This window comes from Cavia porcellus, unplaced genomic scaffold, assembly GCF_034190915.1.
Source record: "Cavia porcellus strain 051 isolate PalLab524CR breed Dunkin Hartley unplaced genomic scaffold, mCavPor4.1 scaffold_2, whole genome shotgun sequence".
Classification (NCBI taxonomy): domain Eukaryota; kingdom Metazoa; phylum Chordata; class Mammalia; order Rodentia; family Caviidae; genus Cavia; species Cavia porcellus.
Genome location: NW_026947485.1, coordinates 37,026,057 through 37,042,115, shown reverse-complemented (window position 1 = coordinate 37,042,115; position 16,059 = coordinate 37,026,057). Strand labels below are relative to the sequence as shown.

The 16,059-nt window shown below is 46.1% G+C and overlaps 1 long non-coding RNA gene across 1 annotated transcript in view; it reads left to right on the top strand.

The window, feature by feature from the left end:
• Positions 1 to 415: 415 nt before the first annotated feature.
• The window catches only part of LOC134474098 (uncharacterized), a 101,369-nt gene continuing 85,725 nt past the window's right edge, over positions 416 to 16,059 (top strand). The window contains exon 1 of the long non-coding RNA XR_010044703.1: positions 416 to 818. This is a non-coding gene — a long non-coding RNA (uncharacterized LOC134474098). The remainder of the gene's footprint in view (positions 819 to 16,059) is intronic.

The window sequence follows — 16,059 nt, the reverse complement described above, 5'->3', positions numbered from 1 at the left end:
TTCTGTTGAGGTGAGTTCAAGTTTAAGAACTATGCCAGCCAGATGTTATGTTTGGGATCCAAAACGTCCCCCCAAAAGCTCACTGTGTTGAAAGTGTGGTTGCCAGAGGATGGGCTTTCAGAACTGACTGAATATTAGGGCTTAGTTGAAGGAAATAGGTCACTGGGAGTTGACTTTGAAAAGTGTGTATTGTCTTTGGCACTTTCCCTTCTCTCTGCTTCCTCACTGCCATGAGAGAAAGGTTCTTCTGTACACTTTCCTTGTGCATGTCTCGTCACATTTCATAGCGGTGGGGATTCTGATAGTGGATGATGACACAAAAGATACTGGTCTTCCAAAGACTCGCTCACTGGCCAGCTGGTGCACCCAGCCCTGGGGCTCGGAGGTGGTGTCAGAGTCAGGATTTCCAGGACGCAGTGAATTCAGTTGGTCAGTGCTTAACCTCTATGGACCCAGAGGAAAGATCATCAGCATCCCAGGCAGCTGTCCTCAGGGGGCAGGGCCACCCGGGTGGCCAAGAAGGCTGAGCCTGGCATGAATGGAGACCTTGTGCCACATCCCTCACTGGAGCCAGGAGCCACAACACAGGGGCTTTTCACGAGAAATCTTACAACAGGGATGGCATTAAGCGTGACCAGTGGCCAGCGGGCAGACGTGGGGTCTGGAGGACACGTGGCATCAGTGGCATAACATCTCTGCTCCTCCTGATCCTGCCTGAGTCGAGGAGCCACTCAGAGGTCTCTTTCCTGACGGAGGACACATTGTCACAGGGACCAGAGCTGCAGCCGCTCTCCGAGAGCCCCTCAGCTGCACAGAATGTGAGTGAAAGGGCTACTGTGTGCCGGGAGGAGCCAGCTGGGTGGGAGCAGGTTACAGATTGAGCTTGGAGACAGCACCGAAGCACAGCTCTGCGGGTAATGCTGGAGAAGGGAGGTGCTGGCTGCTGTGCTGTGCAAGGGATGGGACCCTAGGGGCCCCTTCTGTGGGAAGGGGGTGTCCCTGAGGGGTGAGGAGGAGTTGCAGCCCTGCTGAGGGAGCTGTTGGAGAGAACAGGAACTGATAACAGCTGCCCCAGGGCAATTAGAGCAGCATGACAGTGAGATGGGACTGCTGAGTTTATTATTTATTCGTTTGGTGCTAGGAAACATCGTGAAAACAGTGCTTCTAAAGGAAAGCATAGAGACACCCTTCCCCATATATAGACACCAGATCCATAGATACACACTCTTCCTCTTATATAGACACCTTCCCCATATAGACACTCTTCCCATAGATAGACACCCTCCCCATAGATAGATATTCTCCCTCTTATATAGACATCTTTCCCACATAGACACCTTCCCCATATATAGACATCTTCCTTATATAGATACCCTGCCCCTATATAGATACTCTCCCCATAGATAGATATTCTCCCCCTTATATAGATTCCTTCCCCATATATAGATACCCTTTAACATATATAGACACCCTGCCCATAGATAGATATTCTTCCTCTTATAAATACCCTCCCCGTATATAGATACCCTTCCTTATATACAGACACCCTCCTCATACGTAGATACTCTCTTCCCATATAGACAGTCTCACCTTTATAGACCCAGTCCCAGTCTAGAGACAGCTTCTCCCATATATAGATGCTCTTTCCCCATATGTAGGTACCTTCCATACAGTTACATCTTGCCCCATATAGAGATACCTTGCTCTGCTTAGATACGTTTTCTCTCTGTCCACCTGCAGCCAACCCTCACCTACTGAGGGTGGTTAATCAGTTAGTTAGCCAGAGTCTGTCTGCTTCTTTTCCTGGGACCACATTTTTTTCTAGTGTGACTAAGTGTCCGGATCAACTCCCAACCAAAAGACTTCCCTGGCACATGGGATGCTCATGTGTGTATACATGCATGTGCAGCACACATGTTCAAGGGGTGATCAAAGTATGTGGTGAATGTTTTAAGTTTTTAAAAGTGATTGCAGTAAGACATGTTGCCATCTAAACCACTCCCCTTCACTTCAAGCATATGTGTCCTATCGTTCTTGTCACTTTCTGAAGTTGTGCTGAAACTTCTCTCATGAGCGTCTTTACGGGGTGTGATTACAGATGCAGTGAATGCTGCGTCTGGGTGCCATCTAACAGAGAGGCAGCTTGTAGAAACCTCACAATGTGTTCTCTCCCACCTTTTTCACTGGACTTAGGAGGACAGATTTGGGACCAGTGGAGCTCAGGCCTGACTTTCTCCAGGTTCCCCAGCCCACACTGTCCAGCTCTGTGTTGGCCTCCTCAGCAGCTGCTCTCAGGCTGCAGCTACTGTATTGTGGTGACACATGCATGGAAGTTGCCTTCTTCTTGAGCTTGGTGGCAGGGGAAAGGGACCTGGGAACATCCTAGGGGCCTGGTGTGTCTCGCCTTCTTAGTGACAGCTGCCTGGCCTTGCGGCCCTTGATTGTCAGGGAAAATGCTGCCTTTTTCATTCAGTCTTCTACCAGGGACAAACAAATAAATGGTCCCAACCAGGACCTCTTGAGGCCCTGGTAGGTCATGTGCAACTGTCACTGCTGGGACATCTGTCATCCTTGTCCAGAGACTCCCTTGGACCCTGCCCAGGCCTCACAGGCTTGGGGCTGGAGTGAACCAAGGAGGCACCTGGAGAGGAGACTGGAGGCAGAGGGGAAGACTTGAGTGAGCAGTGGGCACGACCGAACCCTGGTCAGCAGCAGTGTGTGTGTGGTACTGGAAAATGAACCCAGGGCCTTTGCACGGAACTGTATTCCCAACTCTGTATTTATTATTTGAGACAGGGTCTCCCTAGGTCATTATGCTGCCCCAGGTTATGCTTCCACTTGTGATTCTCCTGCCTTGGCTTAGCAGAGTGCTGGGATGACAGGCATTCCCCACCAGACAGCTCCTCCTTCGCCCCAACCCAGCTTGGTTAAACTGGACAGGCTGAGGCCGCCTGTGTAAACGCCAGGATCCCCACTGCCTTCTGCACTCTGCCTTATTCTATGAACCACTTTTTCTCTTGTTCCTGATTCCTTTTTCTATTTTCTCTCCACTCTTCCCTGTCCATACCTCAGCTTTCTCCTCCCCAGCTGGTAGTCCTTGCCCCTCAGCCTAGGAGAGGCTTCCACTTTCCACCCCAGCTACCCTGACCCCTGGCTTTGTTTTTCTTTGCAGTACTTAGGACAGCTGGACACTGATCAGTTATAAATTCGTGTGTGTGATTGGGGCTTGTCTCCTGGACATGAAATAGAGCAAGAACAGACTAGTTCATTTGCTACTAGCTATGCAAGTGCCCTTGTATCACCATTCACAAGTGAACGAATGAAACCAAATTTAATCCCATGCTTCAGGCTACGGTACCTGGGCTCTGTGTTTGCAAGGTTCCCAGATACCTGGGTCTGGGGAGAAAATACCCTGCAGTTCTATAACTTCACCTTTGCACCCTGAGTGAGGGGGGTCCGGAAGACAGGGAAGATTTTGAGGTACATGGTCATTGACAGAACTGATTGCTTTACCCACCCTTGGTTTTTTGGCAACCGAGACCCACAAACTTGCCTTGCTCTTGCTAGGTTTTCGTGTGAGTCCTGCTCCTTGGACACCCGCATTCCTTTGGTCCCGAGCACAGACTTCATTTCTCCTATGCCCAGCTGCATCACTCTGTGGCTAGTGCTGCTTTGTGAATGAGTACCAGGTCCTGGAGGGATAACAATACCCGTGTGCCCTTGCTCTTATTACAGAGCACTGATGGAGGCCCAGAAAGGTGGAGTATAGCTGATGGGATTGTGATTGGCAGAGCCCAGAGCTCACTGATTTTTCCTTTGTGGAGCTGAATCCATTCTTGGGGTGTATCTCTGTACAAAATGGTAGGACAATACCATCCACATAGCATTATAACAAAATTAACAAACAATTTTCACTTGTTCATTGTTTACAATGTGTGGAACATCACCAAGATGCTGTCCTTGAAAAAAACCATTTATCTCCATTTTGGCTAAAACTGGTCCTAATTCCATGCATTGCTATGTACAGAGCTGGTTAGGTTAATACTTTACTCCTCAGTATGCAATGCAAATGGGTCTAGTCAGGGGCTGATTGCAACTTTTGAGGCAATGGACAGACAGATCAGTGATGCCCCACCTACAGCTCCCAACTAGTATTTGTGAGCTAGGCTCAATGTCAGCTGAGACTGAAGCTCCAGAAAGATCCTGTGACATCTCAGGGCATGAAGGCCAGACATCAAAGCTGAAGCACCAACTCCAAAACACAAGATACCTCCTCAAGCTGTGCTACACAGATTACTCTTTCTGCATATCTCTCTCTGCATACTGCTGAGGTGCCATTATGCTTCCTACCTAGCCCAGCTCACTGCACTTCCTACAATTCTTACAGTCCCTCATCCCCAAGCCACTCTCCTCTTCATGAATTAATAAACACAGGTTTGGCCCTGGTTTGAGGCTTTTGTTCTGATTGGCCATTGTTCTGACTGGACTTAGAGTGCTCTTGGCTCCCTATAACTTGTCTCTCTATTCTTGCTGTGAGCTGCACTGGAAGTGGTAGATTGGAATTATTGGAATTCTAATAACTTTTCCCTGGGATTAAAGATGCAGGCTCCTCCAGGCTGCATTGAGGCTGCAGCAGCCTCTCTGTAACAATTCACTGAGTATCGTCCGTGCTTCTTATGCATTTTGCTGTTGTCTGTTTATCAAGAGATGTGATGTCCTTGCAACAAACCTACAAGAAATCTTCTTCTGGGCCAGGTGTTTAGCTCAGTGTCACAAGTGCCTGCTTGGCAAACGTAGAGTCATGAATTAGAGCCCCAGTATCAAACAAACAAAACAAAAACAAAAACCACTTTTTCAGGCAAAGACCTTTCAGCTAAGAAGAATCTGACATTGAAGCCCATGTATATAGTGAGTCACATTTCAACTTCCTGAGTTAGATCACATCACATCTTGGCTCCTACAACAGTCCAGGGCTATTTCTACCCCGGTATCTGTCTCTTTTGAGTTTCCGTGGTTCTGTTCTCTATCTAAAGAGCATCAGCTATTTTTAAAAGCCAAAGTGTTTTTTGTACCAGGGATTGAACTCATGACCTCATACTTGCCAGGTATGCACTTACACCACTGAACTAAATCCGTGGCCCTAAAAGCCAAAGTTTGTCCTTGCTTTTAAGACTTTAGTCTAAACGTAATGATTAATGATGGTTCCTATTGTTGTTCTAAGGACTAAAAAAGATATTACAAAATTCAGGGGTAGCAAGGAAAGAATGATGGTCCCTAAGTTCTGTTCACACCAGAGCATGAAATAATAGAGAATGATCTTTGCCTCTGTGGATCCAGAATTAAACGCAGTTGGCTTTCTGAATCTGCAGCCTCTGTCTCCCCACTTTCAACCAAGCACAGATCCAAAATATTTGTGAGAAAACAACCAACCAACCCTGGGTCTATACTGAAAATATATTGATTTTTTCTTGTCATTATATTAGATTACAATGTAATCTAACAGCTATTGACATAATGTTTACAGTTTATTAAGTATTATAAGTAATCTAGGCTGGGGATTTAGCTCAGCGGCATAAGTGCCTGCCTTGCAAGCAGGCAGTTGTGAGTTCGATCCCTGGTACCAATAAAAAAAAAAGGAAAAAGACTAAAAAAAAAAAAGTAATCTAGAGATGGGCGTTTGGTGGTAGAGTTTTTTTTTTTTTTTTTTTTTTTTTTTTTTTGTATCGTGGATCAAACTCACAATCTCGTGCTGGCTAGGCAGGTGGTTGTGCCACTGAGCTAAACCCCTAGCTCCTGGGGGTAGAGTTCTTGCTTAGCATGTGTGAGTCCCTCAGTCCAAATCCCAGCACTAAGAAATTAATTAATTAATTAAAATACAAGTACGTGGGAGGAGCCATGCAGATCATAGGTGATATTATGCCATTTTGTGTGAAGCCTGGACATTTTTGGGGATTTTGGCATCTGATAGGGGTGGAGAGGTCCTGAAACCAGCTCACTTGGATATGGATGGAAGACTATTTGAAGCGTGTCCAGCGTTCACTAGGAGAGGGACAGTGGTACACAGGAGTCATATCTTTAAGGAACAAACAGCCCAGTGCCTCCTCACTGAGTGTATTTATACATCAGGCACACACAGAGATACCACTATGAGTTCACCAAGTCTTGCTTCATTTTTCTCTGCCTAGACACATTTCTCTCTGCCAGACATCCTTGTGGCTAGATTTGGGCCTAAGAGTCTTGAGCAATGGGATATGATAATGACTTTGGACATCATATGTAGCAAGAAGGCCTCAAATGTTGGAAGTATAAATAGGACTACTTGGCATTCATGGGCTGTGACTTATGGTTTATTACTGTAGCACAACCCGCCTCTCCCAGCAAGAAAATCAGTAAAAAGAACAAAAGGTCATCAAATTTAAAAACATACAAAACTTAAAAATTGTTGTTTCAGAATGCATGTACACCTATTGGAGATACACTGGAAAGCATGGGTATATGAGACCAAAAGTTGAGAAGATCATTTGCCTTCGGTAAAAAATGGAAAGGGATAGTTAGGCACAGAGAATCTTTGAATGTGTGAGTGACAGTCCCTTTAGCAGTCATTCATGTATGGATATATATATATATATATATATATATATATATATTTGTCTTTTTCATTTTTATCGGTACCGGGGATTGAACTCACGACCGCCTGCTTGCAAGGCAGGTTGTATGGGTACATTTTATGTTCTTTGTTATTTATTTTGAGACAAGGTCTGCTATATAGTTTAGGCTGACTTTGAACTCACTGTGTAGTCCCACTGGCCGTGAACTCATGGTGACCCTCCTGCCTTAGCCTCCCAAGTGCTGGGATTACAGGCGTGTGTCACCAAGCCTGGAGTATATATATATATATATATATATTTTTTTTTTTTTTTTTTTTGGGTCTTTTTTGTTTTTATCGGTAACAGGGATCGAACTCACGACTGCCTGCTTGCAAGGCAGCGCTTATGCCACTGAGCTAAATCCCCAGCCCCAGTTTATATTTTTTTTGCATAGAAGCATTACTTAATTGGACAAGAAATCAAAGGTGGTAGAGTACTTGTCTAGCTTGTATGACCCTGGGTTTGACCTTAGGGCTGCAAACAAACAAACAAGCAGCAATCATCTGATAAAAAATTTAAAAACAGGATGGGCCCTTATATTCATATCTGCATCTCTGTGTTTATCTCTATATAGTTATTTCTGTTTATAGATATTACTTGTTTAATGACCTACCTAATCTAACCTCTGTTTGAACATATGATCTGCAGCTCATTTAAGACCTGCATTTGAACTTATGATGTAGGAACCTAAGTGGCAGTGTGGCCTTACGGTGGCTGCTTCTGTGGTGCAGAACTATAATTTTTGCTAATTGCACTGTATAGTACAGTGCTGTAGTCTTATATTCTGTTATAGAAATAAGAGTTATGCAAATAAAAGTGATGTTATCCAGTTGCAGTTTCCTTTGACCATTCTTTGTTCTGAGTATTGTAATATATATACTATATGCATTCTTCCTTTTTATAAGAGTAGGAAAATTGGCTGGTCTGATGGCAGTGGGTTATCAGAACTTATTAACATTAGTGTCACTAAAGTTGGTATACCACCCCCCCCCACTGCTAAATTTGACTGGCTTAAAAAAAAAAAGAGTAGGAAAATTTATTGGAGAAAAGGAATGGGGAAATAGGGCACAGGACAGTTTTTATAGAGCAAAATCATGAGACAGGTACAATATGGGTCAAAATTAGGATCAACCAATAAGATTACAAATATAGTCCCTTAGGTAATATTGATCTAATGGTAGCAAGAAGACATGAGTGACATCATTAACCTTGGTCAATAATCTATAGTCTTAGTCTTTTTTTGTTTTGTTTTGTTTTTTGTCTTTTTGAGTTAGGGTCTCCGTATGCAGTTCAGGCTGGCCATGAGCTCACTTTGTAGCCCAGGCTGGTCTTGAACTTGCAGCGATCTTTCTGCTTCAGCTTCCTAGAGTGCTAGCATTACAGGTGTGTTCCACCAATGCCCAGTTTACAGTCTTATCTGGTCTTTAGTTTTTAGCAGTCTTTCTCTTACTCTTAGTCTTAGTCTTAGCCTTAGTGGTGTTGGTCTCACTTAGTCACAGGTGGGAGAGGCTGACCCATCCCAAATGAGACACTGGGAAATCTCTACATTTTTTTTTTTTTTTTTTTGTCTTTTTCCTTTTTATTGGTACCAGGGATCGAACACAGGACTGCCTGCTTATAAGGCAGGCGCTTATGCCACTGAGCTAAATCCCCAGCCCTTTGGGAAATCTCTAAAGGGTGATATCAATAATGCCCAACCTCTGTTCATACTTTAGGGAATTATGTAAAACTAGTCATTGTGACTTTAATCTTCAGATGGCCTCCAGCCACAGTCTTGATGCAGTGTCATCTGCACTGACTCCCTTGAGGGCCCAGCCCTGCTGCCTACTATATTTCTAGCTAAGTTACCTGTCTGGAATATTCCCCACTCTGAACAGGCATCCCTAGCTTCAGTCAGGGGAAAAGGGGAGTAGTTTCCACATAGCTGCTTTGAGCTGAGTGGCATCTCTGTAGGGGAAATGGCAGTTGAGGGCCTTCTCCAGAAAGATAATCTATGGGCCTCAGATAAAAATCATGTTGTTGCTCAACAAGGTTGACAAGGTTGCTCTTTACAAGGTTGACCTGGTGGATCCCAGAAAAGGAGTGTGGCACATTTGTCGCTGGTTTCATCTGCACGATCCCCCAGAGTTTAGCAGCCTCAAAGTTGTAGGATCGCATAGAAAGTCTTCCTCATGTCCTGGGTCCTTGATGACTTTGGAATGCTAAGGCCAAAATACTGGCTGTCCTTTTAGCCCAGTTTATCTTTGTAGTTCCAGTTTCTAAACTCCTTCCAAGTATCTTGGGGTGGGGCTGGGGATTTAGCTCAGCAGCATAAGCGCCTGCCTTGCAAGCAGGCGGTTGTGAGTTTGATACTGGTACCGATAAAAAAAAAAAAAAGTATATTGGTGGACCCTCCAAGATGATATACTAGAAATGCTAAATGTCAAATATGCCCAGTTTGTGTCGCCCAGAGTAAAAGGATGAATTCTAAGGAAAAATAGAGGTTAAGAGTAGGAAAATTGGGCTGGGGATTTAGCTCAGCAGCATAAGCCCCTGCCTTGCAATCAGGCCGTCATGAGTTCAATCCCCACTACCAAGAAAAAAAAAAAAAAAAAGGAAAATTTATTGAAGAAGATGAATGAGGAACAGGAATAGGAATAACTCCTGAGAGACAGGAGAGGTCCCGAATGTGTTGCCTATAGTTTCTCAGTTAGCAACCAATTCATTTAACGATCTAGCAGCGGGGTTGGGTGTTAAAAATATATATCATACATCTGAAATGGTGGTGGAGCAAGAATGTCTAAAGGAAGAGTGAAAGAAAGAAAGAGAAAGAAAGAAGGAGGAGAAATGTGTGAAGAAAGAGTGAATATTTGTGAAGCCAGTCACCCCGCACAAGAGATGTAAGGGAAAGAGAGGCCCTGGCAGAAGGGAAGGGAGTGGTCAGGAAGGCAGCCTACAGCCCAGACTGGGGAGCTGATGCTCAGTCACAGCTCAGGCAGGAAAACAAAGGTACAACAAAAGTTTATGAAGGAGAAGGTAACAAAGGGACTGCTCAGGACAGGTGGCAGGGTTAGGGAGGAGCCACAGGAGGGGGCCTGGCACATGTAATAGTAGGGGCCTCAGGCAATCCCGCAGGGAACACAGATGTGGGTCTCACCCTGCATGGAGCTCCCTGCTGTGGGGAGCTCCCCCTGTGGAGGGGGAGGAGGCGGGAGCTGAAGGGAAGAGGAGGAGGAGGAGGAGAAGGAGAAAAATTTATTTTAGTATAACCCTTAGAAGAATATTTTGTAAGTAGTGGTTTCCAAAATGTCAGAATGCTACAGGATGCCCTAGCATAGAGACAAAGCCACCAAACTGTAGGACCTGTTACCAAGTTTTTCACCCATGATTCTGTTTATTTTCCCATGTGATGAGACAGAAAGTATGCATAAACTTCTAGCGCAGGCTGAAGTAATGGTTGTGTTAGGGGAATAATATGGATGAATTTTTTTTTTTTTTTTTTTGTCTTTTTATCGGTACCGGGGATCGAACTCAGGACTGCCTGCTTGCAAGGCAGGTTGCTTATGCCACTGAGCTAAATCCCTAGCCCCTGTATGGATGAATTTTTGAGTTACAAGTTAAAGTAGTCACTTGCTTTGTGGAATTCCATTTTTTTCCCTTGAAAGAATAGCAAACTAAAGCCAAGCATGGTAGCATACCTGTAATCCCAGTACTCAGGAGGCTGAGGCAAGAGGATCACTGCAAATTTGAGGCCGGCCTAAGTTATGTAGTGAGTTCAAGACTAGCCTGAACTGCATACAAAACCCTGTCACATACACACAAAAAGTATGAAAATCAGTATGAAGCTGGGTGTGGTGGTGCATGCCTGTAATTATAGCATTTGGGAGGCTGAGGCAGGAGGATCTCTGTGAGTTTGAGGCTAGTCTGGGCTGCAAAGTAAGCCCAAGGTCAATACAAACTGCATAGGGAGACCCTGTCTCAAAAAAAAAAAAAAAAAAAAAAAAAAATCAATATGGAGTTTTTTCAAAAAACTAAAGCTCGAAATTCTGTTTGACTCAGCTGTTCCCATTCTAGCTATCTTTCGCAAACAGTTAACTACCAAGTTTTTTTTTTATTCAGTACTGGTGATAAAACTCACAACTGCATGCTTGCAAGGCAGGCACTTATGCCTCTGAGCTAAATCCCCAGCCCCCTCAAAGAGTTAAAGACACCCTAATATGGTAGTACATACATGGTTATAGCATGCTCATGATGCCATGTTTATAGCAGCACAATTAGAGTAACTAAATCTAGGAAGCAGCCTACACATCCATCAATAGATGAATGGATAAACAAAATGTATTTATACACAATACAGTGCTACTGTGCTATAAATTAAGGTAAACTTAAGCAATTTGTAGGAAAATGGATGCATCTTGAGACCATAATGCTAAGTATAATAAATCAGACACAGAAGCTTAAATATCACGTGGTTTCTATTACGTGAAAAACCCAAAATATAAATAAAGAGCAAAATAAAATGTAGATAATAGGAAGTAGGGAAAGAGATGTTTCTCAAAATGGAAAGGATCAAGAGATGGAGGGACGGGGTAGAGAAGGAGAAGAAGGCGATGCGAAAAGGAATTGAGGGGCGGGGAATATAGCTCAGCAGCCCTACCACCTGCCTGGCAAGTACGGGGTCCTGAGTTCAATCCCTGGCTAAAAAAAAAGCAAAGCAAAGAAAAAAGGAATTAAGATATATTGTGTGCATGTACCAACTCCACACAGGGAATATAAACATTATATACTGGAAACATACTAAAAAAACCCCAAAAACCTAAATGAGTCCTGAAACCAAAACTTTGAAGCTTACGCAGTTGAAGGAACACGATGACAGAAGCTGGCTTCATGACTGCCAGGACTGCAGAAAGTTCAAATGGAAGTCAGCAACCTGGGGACATCTTCATGGGGAAGCTGTGGCTGCTCAGGAGACGGGCAGGATAAAGGCGAGGTGCTGATATAGTAACGAAACTCAGGAGCGGCGTGGGGACCTGGCATCATAAAGGAGGGCCACATGGAGCCAGGTCTGCAGCAGGGGCTGCCAGACACAAGCTTACAGGATGAGTCAGAGAGACTAGAGGCTGGCTCGGGAGAGCCACAGAGGCAGGAAACACTGCTGCAGATGGGAGAGTCTTGTGGGACAATGAAGGTCTCCAGGCAGAATGGCTGGCCTGGAAGACAGTGGCCTCTGGACGAGACCTCATGATTTGAACTTTATTACCACTAGTTGTTTTGACATGATGTCTGCCTCTTCCTACAGAATCTCTATTTCCAGCTCTCAGTACAGTCCTTGGGACAGGTGGGTACTGCATGTATATGTGAAGAGGGATGGAGGGCTGATTGTCATGGGGAGCTGGGGAATGCTGGTGTTGTGGTTTATACTTAGATGTCCCCCAAGAGCCTTATGTGTTCATGGGCGGAGGCTTTGGGAAGAGGATTAGACCTTGGGGTCTTATGGCTAAATTGATGCTAGGAAGTACAGCCTGGTTGGAAGAGGCAGGCCATTGGGGGCATGGCCTGGTAGGACGTACCTCCTTCCCCAGTCACTGCCTTCTGCCCCCTCGAGTTGTGGCTGCCACGCCCTCTGCCATGCTTTTTCTTTGGAGCTGGCCAACCATTGCCTGAATCGTGAGTCAAAATAAACCTCACCACTCTGTGTGTCTCAGCAAGGTGCAAAGTGACAAGACAGTTGGGGTGCATCTCCACCTTCAGGTCAACTATCTTCTTCCCTCCTTCCTGCCTCCAGGAGATGTCAGAGGGGAGGGTGACCTTTCTTCCCTAGGTAGGGCATATGATTTGCCTTCAAGAGCCAAGAGCTGTAGGGTTAGCTTGGCTATCACAAAGTGGCTGTGAGATTTTGAGCAAGTTTTTCCATTCTGTGACTTAGGGCTGTCATGTATAAAATGGAGACAACAGGGGCCCAGGCATTTAGTTCAGTAGCTCAAGTGCTTGCCTGCTTAAGCACAAGGCTGTGAGTTTGATCCCTAGTACCATGTTCTCTCCATCTTTCAAGGTCATTGTGAAGGTGAGAAGTGGTGTTACTGAGAGAGTAGTACCAAATTCGGAAGATCCCCTAAACAGTATTTCTGGCATGAAGAATTAGGTGGTCCCGATGTTGTGGATCCTACTGCTCATCCAGCAGAGGGAACGTTAGCCTCAGGGGAGACATCTCTTGAGCTGTGGAGCTGGCCCACAATTTCAAGGGCTTCTAAGAAAGCCTCCTGCAGGGTGGTGGCCCCTGCCTGGAATGAGGGCCCAGCCTGTCTCCTCCACCGGCCCTGCCATGGGTAACTGAGCCTGGCACACAGAACCTCAAACAGAGTGCATGCTTCAGATCCCAGGGCTCTGACTCCCTAACCAGCTCTGGTCCCAGGACATGGTCAGGTTCTGCCAAGGATTAAACAAAGAGATCATTTGCAGAGAGGGGAGTCTTTTGAAGTATCACTTCCATGAAGATGTTTGGAGCTGATCAAGGGATGGGGTGGCTGCCTCAGTGAAGACTGGGGATCGCTAGGGACAGGACATGGGCCATGGGTGCCCTGATCCATTGCTGCTGGCTCCTTCTCTCCTGGAGCTGCACAACAGGATTGCCAGGAGCTGAGACTGCTTCCTGAAGCCAGACACTGGCAGGTTGACTCAAGGGCAGTGTGTGACAGATGCGGTGGCACAGGGCTTGTCTGTGACGAAGGCCTGGGTTCCTGGGGAGAAGCGATCTCATTTCCTTATTTTTCCAGCTAAGAGGCTACTCAGCCTTCCTGAGAGCCAAAGGAGCTCCTGATCTGGTCTATCAAAGCCTGAGAGGCCCCTAGAGGCAGAGGGATGGACGTGAGGTGGTCAGAAGGAATGCAGGAGCCCCCACACCCTAATCCCTAGGGCCTGGGTGCGGGTGTGGCTGGTACAGGCTGGGACTGTACCCTCCCTGCCTGAACCCCTCTGAAGTGGGAGGCCAGGCAGTGTGAATTATAAGCCTGGCCCAGCTGGGAATGGGGCCGAACAGGGGCCCTGGGCCCCATGCTCCTTTAGGGGAGATTCTGACAGATCAAAGAGAAGCTGCTCTTGGGCTCACCCTTCACACGCCACTGTTTCCAGGGCCCGCTGTCTAGCTGTGGGAGTGACAGGACAGACAGGAGAGGATGTTTCTATTCTTTCCAAGCTTCTTGCAGTGTTAAGACCTCCCTGCACCTCCCACCTGTGCCCCAATGAGGAGCCTTACATGGTTCCTGCCAGTTCTGCCTCCTTGGATAGTTTATCTCATGGGGTCCAGGGTGGCCAGAAATAATACAAAGCAGCCTCCATAGACCTGAGCAAATCTGCTCTTTGTCTGCCCTATGCCAGGCATGTTTTTTTTTTTTTTTTTTTTTTGTCTTTTTGAGACAGGGTCTTGCTATGCAGTCCAGGCTGGCCTCAAGCTTACTTTGTAGTCCAGGCTGGTCTCGAACTCACAGCGATCCTCCTGCCTCAGCTTCCCGAGTGCTGGGATTACAGGCATGAGCCACAACGTCCGGCTCGTCAGGCATGTTTTTTTAAAATTTAATTTTATTATTATTGTTTTGTCTTTTTTGAGACAAGGTCTCACTATATAGTTCAGGCTGGCCTTAAGTTCACTTTGTAGCTCAGGCTGACCTCGAACTTGCAACGCTCCTCCTGCCTCAGCCTCCCGAGTGCTGGGATTATAACAGCAACAGAAGCAAATTGATGGCAGAACAGCAGAAAACCAACAATAGCTGTATAGGTTTTCAAAATAAGATGGTAGCAACTCAACAATGGCTGATATACCAGGCACCGGTATGGCCGGCACTCTGTTTCAGACTCTGACTACAACCCAAATCCTCCCTGCAGCTTCCTCAGGAAGTCCTTAGCTTGCAGACTGAAGCTTTTATCCAGGAGCATACCCACGGCAGAGTTCAGCAAATCGGGACCCTGAAAATGGCTGAGTTGTGAGTGCTTGACCTTTTAGACCTGCCGAGGGCACATCTCCGTCGCTTCCTCTCACCACCTTGAAAGAGGAGAGCCATGAGGCGTCTGTGGGGGCATACAGGGTCCAGTGTGTGGACTGTTGAGTCCCTGTCTGCACTGGGCATGATTTCTAGGCATTTCAAAGCTCAGAATTGAGGTTTTCGCCCACTCTTCAAATCTAGGAAATCATCCCTGATGCTCCAAACCCCAACAATCTTTCCTCCTTCCGAAATATGAACCCTTTTGGTCTTTATCCCTCGGTTGGCACATATCTGCCAATATGTTGGGTAATAAGACCATCAACAAATACTTGCAGGGCACTGCCTAGGAGCCAGGATTATTCTCTACATGTTACAGTTACTAACTCATTTAGCAAAGGGTCTGGGTGATTTCCTTACTCCTCTAGGCTGGGGGTGAGTTTCTCTCCCCATCATTCGTCACACTCCAGGAATGTTTGCAAAGGTTCAGAGGGGTGTTGCAAGGTCCCAGCCCATCCTGGTCAGTTACTTTCTCTTTCTCTTCAAAGCAGGCTCAGGTTCCCACCCTTCCTGCTTCCGGAGAAGAAAAATTAACAGAAAGAGATCTGCAACCTTTTGGATCCTCTGACTGTGAGAGGGACAGACTTCGGTCTGCTCTCAGATGAGCCACCTCTCAGGGACCGGCTATGGAGGTGTGCCTGGGCCTCCTGGGGCCGGGGCTGGGGGGAGTCCCTTAGAGTGTAAGTTTATGGCCCTGAATGGTCTCTGAATGGTGGATTGTGGGTGATTTGGGTTCCCTTTTATGCTTTCCTGGATTTCCTACCATGAGCAAGCATTACTTTTACACTCTTAAAAGGAAAATTGGAAATTTACAAAAATGTGTGCCTAGTAATTTGTTGAGCAATACTGTAGTAAGCATTTAGGGGAGATGCAGAAATCCTAGAAGCTGGACTGGGCTTCAGCGGGCAGCACTTGGCCAGCTGACACCTGCCCAAGTGGTCAGGGGTCTCCTCTGACCAACCAGTGCCTGAGCTGCACCTTGGGCCAGGTCTCTGCTTTAGAAGGGAAGAAGGTTCCCCTCTGTGGCCTTGTCCATCTCCCAGTTCAGTGACACTTACTGCCTCGATCTCTTTGACCCTAAAGATGGTTGTGTGAGGGCCTCCTGCTGCCTCCCTCCCCGGTTACCTTTCCAACCTTCTAGACTCAGGCAACGCTATCCCACTCTCTATAGAAGACCCCTCAGCCTGCTATAGAGAGACCAGGAGAAAATCCAGGAGAGGCTGGTCCGATGGCAGTGGGTTATCAGAACTTATTAACATTAGTGTCACTAAAGTTGGTATACCACCCCCACCCCCACTGCTAAACTTGACTGGCTTAAAAAAAAAAAAAGAAAAAGAAAATCCAGGAGATCAGAGAGATGGGGGGGGGATGAGGATTTATTTTCAGGATTTTAGATGCAT